Source organism: Petaurus breviceps, unplaced genomic scaffold (genome assembly GCF_028583685.1).
Source record: "Petaurus breviceps papuanus isolate PSGF00001 unplaced genomic scaffold, PetGlider_PUasm1.0 185, whole genome shotgun sequence".
Taxonomy (NCBI): Eukaryota; Metazoa; Chordata; class Mammalia; order Diprotodontia; family Petauridae; genus Petaurus; species Petaurus breviceps.
In genome coordinates, this window is record NW_027185797.1 from 12740019 (window position 1) to 12748531 (window position 8513).

An 8513-nucleotide genomic window follows, 5' to 3' on the forward strand; every position below is an offset into this window, starting at 1 on the left:
CTATCTATCTATCTATCTATCTATCTATCTATCTATCTATCTATCTACCTGTCTGTCTGTCTATCTGTCTATCTATCCATCCATCCGTCCGTCCATCCATCCATCCATCCATCCATCCATCCATCCATCTATCTATCATCTATCTATCTATCTATTTATTTTTTAAAGCAATTGGGGTTAAGTAACTTGCTCAAGGTTACAATGCCAGTTATTTCTGGGTGTGGTGCTAAGTATCTGAGCCCGGGATTCGATCCCCAGGTCATCCCGACACTGGGGCCAGTGCTTTTACTCGCTGAGCCACCTGGCTGCACCTTATACTATCTATTAAGTGGGCACCCAGTTTTTGCTTGGAAACTTCTAGTGATGGGGAGCTGACCACCCCATGGGACACCCCTGTGGAATTTTTGGACAGATCTGCAACTAGGAATATATCTTAGGAGACTTCTACATGGATAGATTCATTTGAGGAATGAGTGGCTAAGGGTAGGGTGGTTATCTATGGTACCAGGTATGAGGTAGTGAGGTCTGTTGCCAATGTGGTGGTGGTGGTATGGAAGGAGAAAGATGCTATTCCAGAAATGGAGTCCACGTGACTTGGTAACAGATTGAATATGAGAGGGAGAGGGAGGAGTCATGGATAATGCAACTTTATAATTAATGGAAGATTGAGAGAGTGCTTTTACTTAGAGGTGATGCCAGTGGGAGAAAAGTGGTCAGAAGGTGGGAATTTTATTGTCTAATATGTAGTTATTATTGTGTTTGTCCTTATTAAATAACAGAAAATACATCACCCCTCACAAGGAGCTTTCCACTTAGATGTAAATGTTACATGCACTGTGTGAACCATGAGTTTTGTTGGTGTGACTGAGTCAGGATAGGGCATAGTCAACCAAACTGGTAGCTATACTTTCTGGTATGGCAGTATAAAGTGATGATGGTAAACCACCCTAAAACCCTGAATACTGGGGAGACAGGTGGAGAAAAAAATAGGACCTCAGTACTCTTTATCTTGTCTTCTATTGACCTTCTGGTCTAGAACTCTGCTTATCCTTTCACACCTCGGTTTAGAATGTTCGTGGGGCAGCTAGGTGGTGCAGTGAGTCAGGAAGACTCATTTCCTGGGTTCAAGTGTGACCTCAGGCATTTACTAGCTGTGTGACCCTGGGCAAGTCACTTAACCCTGTTTGTCTCAGTTTACTCATCTATAAACTGAGCTGAAGAAAGAAATGGCAAACCATTCCAGTATCTTGGTCAAGAAATCCTCATATGGGGTCACAAAGAGTTCGACATGACTGAAAAAAAACAACAGTTATAAAGTTCATTCTTCCCCTGGGGCATATCCTCTGGCTCTGGAGTCAGAGAATATAACTTCATATGCAAATTCTGATGCTGACTACCTGTGTGATCTTGACATTATTCTTAAGCTTTCTGGTCCTCAGTTTCCTTATCTGTAAAATGAAGATAGTGGATTAGAAAGTCTCTTGAGTTTTTTTTTTAAAGCTCCAGTTCTATGAATCTTGTGAAATATTTTTTGTCTCCTGGACTGATATGTGAGCACAAGAAGGGGACCAGGCAATGCACTCAGCCACAGGTTTTATCACTGTAAGGGTCCAATCCCTGACACTGCCAATATCTTGTCTCTCAAATCAATACAATTTTCTTCTCTTCCATCTCTGCTTTTGCGATCGATTCCCCTTGTTTTGGCCTCTTCTAGTGCTCTAAAAAAATCCCTGCTAGACTGACCTTTGACTCAGATTCTGCTTTTTATCAAATTCCTATTTGAATGCCAGTCCCCCTCCCCAAAAGTTGATTTCCCCTTCCCAACTCTGGTTTTGATCAGGTACATATACAGGGAACATACAAAAATCAAATAAAAAGTGAATGGGACAGAATTATATAGGCTGAATTGAGGCTTCAGCTCCCCAAAGAGAATTTATTCATGACTCTGTGTTAACCTAGAAAGATATATGGAATGACACAGAGCTCTGTCCTTAGTTGGACCTATGTTTTTCTTTCTCTTTAAAAAATAATCAATTCATTTATTTAATAAACATTTATCACGTGTCCCTCTCACTGCCATGTCCCATTGAACAATACGAACAAAACAAAAATGTAACCTTATCATAGACACGAAGAGTCCAATAAAACAAATTCCTACGTTGGTCATGCCTGAAAATATAGATCTTTCTACATTTTAAATTCATTATCTCTCTGGTAGGAGGTGAGTGCTATGTTTATACATACGTATGCATATACATACACACATACATCCATATGAATGTAGGTATGTTTATCCTTTGCTTCAGTTTTCTGGCTTTGTGGCTCATCATCGTATTGGTCACAGTTCTAACGTCTTTCAAAGTTTCTTTTCTCTATAATGTCATTATATGTAGTGTTCTTGTTCTGTTCACTTTGTTCAGTATTAGTTCATAGAAATCCATTTTTCTCTAAAACTGTCCATTTAGTCATTGCTTATGGCACAATAATGTCCCATTAAATTAATACACCATGATTTTTATCTATTTAGCCATTTCCTAATAGGACAACCCATTAGTTTCTATTTTTTAAGATATTATAAAAACAACTCTTTTTCTCTCCCTCTTTCCCTCACTCCCTTTCTCTTCCTCCTCTCTTTCTCCTTTTTCTATACATGCATGTGTATATAGACACACACATTTATATATACATTCACACATACACATACATCCATATGAATGTAGGTATGTTTATCCTTTGCTTCTATCCTTCATCTCTTTGTTGAATAGGTCTTGTTATAGTACTGCTGGATCAAAAAGTACCTAGTGTTAGTAATTTTCTGAGCAGAGTACTAAATTGCTTTCCTGAATGTTTGGACCAATTCACAGCTCTGCTCACAGTGTACTAGCATGCCATTTTTCCCACAGCCTCTCCAATATTTGACATCTTTGCTAGTCTAATGAATGTGAGGTAGAACCTCATAATAGCTCTACTGTGCATTTCTTTAATAATTAATGATATAAGACATGTCATGTGGCTATTATAATATGGATTTCTTCCTTTTAAAACTGCCTGGTTATACCTTGGACTATATATCTATTGGGGAATGGCTCTTAGTCTTGTAAATTTAAATCAGTTCCATATTGAGTATATATGTATATGTATAAATACATATAACACATCACAAACATATGTACATATTACATATGAGACCTTTATTAGAGAAACTTGCTGCAAAGATTTCCTCCCTCTTCATTTACTTGTTTCCCTTCTGTGTTCAATTTGTTTATTCAATAACTTTTAAATTTGATATAATCAGAATTTCTCATTTGATTTTTCTGTGATTTCCTCTATCATTTATTTTTATTGTAAACTTCCACAACCCATAGATCCAAAAGGTAATTCCTTTCTTGCTCCTCTGATATGTTTTTATGCCTTTTATATCTAGACCATGAATACATTTGGAGTTTCTTTTGGGATGTAGTATGAAATGCAGGACTAAATCTATTTTTATCGGACTATTTGGATCTAGGCTTTTTAACACTTTCCTTAAGTGCCTCAGATGAAAACATATAATTCTTATCCGATCTGCAGATAACAGACCTCTGTTAGCTAATATTGGACAAAAAATAGATTTAGACTACAAAATATAGGACCTAAGCTAAACCAATGAAATTTAAAAAGGGATCGGTATTAAGTCCAGCCATTGGGTCCCTACATCTATTGCTTAATTCAAGAATGGGGGTGATCTGGTTCAGTAACAAAGAGAAAAATACAGAATTGTAGATTATTGTTATTATTCAGGATATTACTAGCTAGTGTTTACATGTGCTTTAAGTTTTGCAAAGCACTTTTACAAATGTTTTACAAAGCCTAATAACAACTGTGGGAAATAGGTGATAGGATCACAGATGAGAAAACTAAGGCAGGCAGAAGTTAAGTGATTTGCTCAGAGACACACAGCTATTTAAGTATCTGAGTCTGGATTTGAACTCATGCCTTTCTGAGTTCAGATCTAGCTCTCTATCCACTGTGCCATCCAGTTGCCTAGTTGAACATAAACTAGTAAGTGACCAGTTATAGGATGTGCCAACTGAAAAAGCAAATGAGGACTTAGGCTATATTAGCAAAGCTAATCTGATCACAGGCTGATTTGGGGGTATAGTACAGCACTTTCTCTGGATAATATCCCTGAGGTCAACCCCTCTCCTACTGTGGGACTGTCTTCACACAGTGGATATACATGTAAGGAGAAGGAGAACTTTTTTTTTTGGAGCGGGGAAGGAAAGGCAGTTGGGGTTAAGTGACTTGCCCAAGGTCACATAGCTAGTGGTCTCAAGTGTCTGAGGTCGGATTTAAACTCAGGTCCTCCTGACTCTAGGGCAGGTGCTGTATTCACTGATTCACCTAGCTGCCCCACGAAGTAGAACAATTTAATGGCAGGTATTTGTTAGGCCAGACCAGGCTTCTTCTCATGAAGTACTGTTTGTTTTGGAAGCAGAAATGGATGATGCACCTAGTTAGGCCTCATTAGTGCCTGAGTGGGTTGTTATTTTTGAGTGGTTCTCCCTATGTACTTGATTCGCTTGTTGTCACGTGTGTATGATAGGAAGCATTCTGCATTGTCTTGTGTTTTGAGCTGACCATGGCTATGAGCACAGAGAACACAAGGGATTTGGATCCATACTGAAGCTTGCTATCCACCTAACAGAGAGGTGAAAGACTCAGGGAGCAGAATAAAAATGTGTTTTTGAACATGACCAAAGTAGGAAATTGTTTTGTTTAACTTATCCATATTTGTTTTGTTTTATCCAATGCTGGGAAATATGGGAAGAAGAAGAAGAAATAGATTTTTGTTAACTGAAAAAAAAGTAAATTGAATAAAAAATCCCCACTGAACCAGGAGCCTGGCAGTCTGGGTTAATTTTCAGCTCTGCCACTTAATAGCTGTGTTTTTACCTTTATATGTATCCCCAGCGTAAGCAACACTAGGCACAGCATGAGCACCTTATAAATGCTTCTTGACTGACTTGCGCCCATTCCATCCTCCTCTCCCAAGACACCAATGATACAAAGATTGTGGCATTGAAAGATGAACATCACAAGGTCAGTGATAATCTTCATTCTCCAATCATCTTCTCAATCCTTTCCTAATCTCTAGGTTCATCTGTTTCAGGAAAGGAACCCCAACTGTCTGAGATTGTGATAAAATGTATGATTGTTATCTGTTCCATGTCAACCATGTCTGAAATACTCCTGAATTCTAGGCATTGCATTATAAGTGGGCTGTGATAGCCATCTTGGAGTGATTGAAGGAACAGAATATAAAATTAAAGGAGAATCCTGCATTGTCTCAGAGAGAAAAATGAAGATCAATGGATGGGAATTTATAGTCTGGGATCAAAATAAAAATAATGTCTGTAACTTTGAATTGTCTAGGAATGGATTTTGTCTTGGGAGACCATGTACTCCTTGTCACTGGCAATATTCAAGTGAAAGCGGGATGCTCACTGATTAAGGAAATAGAACAAATTCTTGAATTATATGGGTAAGATGGATTGGAAGTCCATCGGGTTTCTACTAAAGTCTCTGTGGCTGTCCATGGTATCATAGAGCAAATGAAAGCAACTTGTTTTTGTCCCAGGTTACTAGAAGAAATACCTTGTCGGGTCAACAGATCAACACACATTTATTAAGCACCTGATTTCTGTCAGGCATTGTGCTAAATTCTATGGACACAGAAAAAATATTTGACCCTACTATCAAGGAGTTTGCATTCTGATTGGGATAAAAGCGTGTGTGTGTGTGTGTGTGTGTGTGTGTGTGTATGTGTATACAATAGATAAAAGGTAATCATACAGGGGAAGGTTATTGTGCCTTCTAAACAGGGAACAGAGTGCTTCTAGAATTCAATTCAACAGTAATTGCAATTCTGTTGGACCCCTAGCTTCTTTGGGTGATGACTTGGAGGAACCCATGGGCAGTGACAGTCATGAAGGTGAACAGTGCCTATTAGACTTTTTAAGTAATGTCCCTATTGGGAATAAGGATTGGAACTTATACAAGCTTATAGCTGAAGATGGAATTTGAGTGATAGAAGGGTCCTGAAAGGTTATCTAATCTAACTCCCTTATTTTACAGAAAAGGAAACTGAGGTCCATAAAAGTTAGGTGGCTTGTTAAAGGTCACAAGGTAGAAAGTGGCAATCCTTAATTTCATGTGAATAAACACAACTGAAGGAAATAAAAGTATCACAGAGTTTAAGTTATTTCAATTTTTTTTTTTTTGCATTTTGGAGGGGGGATGCCAGGGCAATTGGGGTTAAGTGACTTGCCCAAGGTCACATGTCTAGTTTTTGGGTTAAGTGTCTGAGGCCAGATTTGAACTCAGGTCTTCCTCACTCCAGGTCCAGTGCTCTATTCACTGCACCACCTAGCCCCCCCCCTCAGTTATTTCATATCACTTCTCTAATTCATCTAAACTTAAAAATTGCACAATTACTATCTAATGAAGCAGTTTTCCTCTACCAAATTATTAGAGCAAAAAAGGACCATAGTCAGAGCTATTTACTGAGTCATGATTTACAAGCTGTGCTATCAACTCCAAATAAACTTTTTATACTAGTATGAAGTAGGAAATAATCATAGAATTAATTATGTCATGATTTTTCTTTCAGTGAGCAAAAGCATTCCTAGGTGATTTTAAGTGCAGTCAGCTTGAAGAATATAGTGAATGCCTAGGAATTTAGCTGCTCTCATATTTCAAAACCCTTTGAATAAATTGCAAATGCTGTTGAAAATCCTATTCTGAGCATGTTTTGATGACTTAAGGGACTGGTAATAAGTTACATGTCTGTGTCAAGTACAGGGCTGGTATAGCATTATTATTAACTATTTTGATAAATGGTATTATTTGCCATGTTCACCAAATCTGTTTTTTAAAAGCTTGACACTTGAGCAATTTTCCATCTCTGGATGAAGGACGTAACACTTTGAGGCTGGGGATATGCACAATGTCAAGGGGATAACTCAGACAATTGCTCACAGGATGTTGGCCAAAGATAACCCTTGCTTCAATTATGGGGATAATTCAGCTGAAAACTGTCTCCATTAGAGCTATCTAGATAATTGTCTCAGTTTTCTGTTCCTCTTTGATTTGGTACCAGCAATATATCAACAATATATCTCCATTGGAGAGTTCCTATACTAACAAAGACTACCATCTGTCTATAATTTAGTAAATGTCCCAGAAAAAATTCCTGAAGATCAGAGAATTTAAGTGATTCTACCAATGAGGAAGTATTAGAAGAAGGAAATGAAGGCAGGGATTTCTGCCATCTTGTCAGCTGTTCCCCACTGCCTTTCCATGTAGGTGACTGGTCCAACAAATCCAAGGAAGCTGTCTGAATAATAACTGATTCGAAATAAAATCCTGACTAAAATGATTGCAATGTCTGAAAGAAGCTGCTTTGGGATCAGTTAACATTTTTATTTTCTAATGATAAGGCCCATCCACCAATGAGAAGGGGAGGGAGCATAGTACTTTCATCCCTAAAGGCAGATGAGTACTGCAATGGTGCCCTGGAACTGTTCACCTTCCTGACCAGTGCATGTGGACAGCTCCAGCTTACCATCTAGGGAAACTAGGAGTCAAATAGAACTTCAGGTTTCTGGGATCATTCTCTTTTCTATTTTGAGATACAGAATATTCTATAACATGCAAGTAGACAGCTGAGATTATCATATGAGCATGATAATCATAGTGTATGAAGAAGATTCAGATAAGCTGTTTTTGTCTGTGACATCTGGGCTGAATTTACACTTTTGAATATGAGACAGGACTACAGCTTATTGTAGAGTACTCTTACTTCCTCTTTTAATTGATCAGGTGATGGGCACGATGCTTTGGAACATTGAGTCACCAATGGGGGGCAGGATGTTACAGCTGTGCTCCCCATTTTCCTTGGTGATGTCATAGTCATTACTGATTCCTAATAATGGTGACCTCAGCATTCCTGGTCATGGAATGCTTATCTTCTGGCTGTTTGGTAAAGGGAACAATAGAATAACCTTTGTTCCCACCTAGCTCTGGCCATTACAAGAAAAATCCTCCACTGGTTACAAGATTGAGGAAATGGTTTTATGTCACAAACATAAGATCTGGACTTCGGGATTCAATAGCCTCGGCCCCATGAAAGGAAGTGATTTTCTGTTCCACCCACCAGGGTTAGAATCCCCACCAAATCACTTTCTTTCTGACAGAGATCACAACAAGCAAAGATATTATATCGCTTCCAAGGAGATGGAGCTGAGGACTTAACACATTCCTCAGAAGGAGACTGACTTAGTTAGAGCAGAAGTAGGCGTCATAGGCAGGGCTCTTAGAGTTTTATTATATATGGTGTTGCTGGCTGATGAAATTTGCTCTGACCTGGAACTAGACCTAGGAGCAGACCACTTGCTTTGAAATTATTCTTCTTCCCCTCCATTTTCTCTTTTTCTCTCTCCCCACAAGGAATTGAGAAGTCCTGTACTCTG

General features: G+C 38.5%; 1 long non-coding RNA gene across 1 annotated transcript in view; it reads left to right on the plus strand.

Moving 5' to 3' along the window:
* LOC138161678 (uncharacterized) overlaps positions 1–8513 on the plus strand; it is a 148866-nt gene that overhangs the window by 97379 nt on the left and 42974 nt on the right. The gene's annotated exons all lie outside the window — the stretch shown is intronic.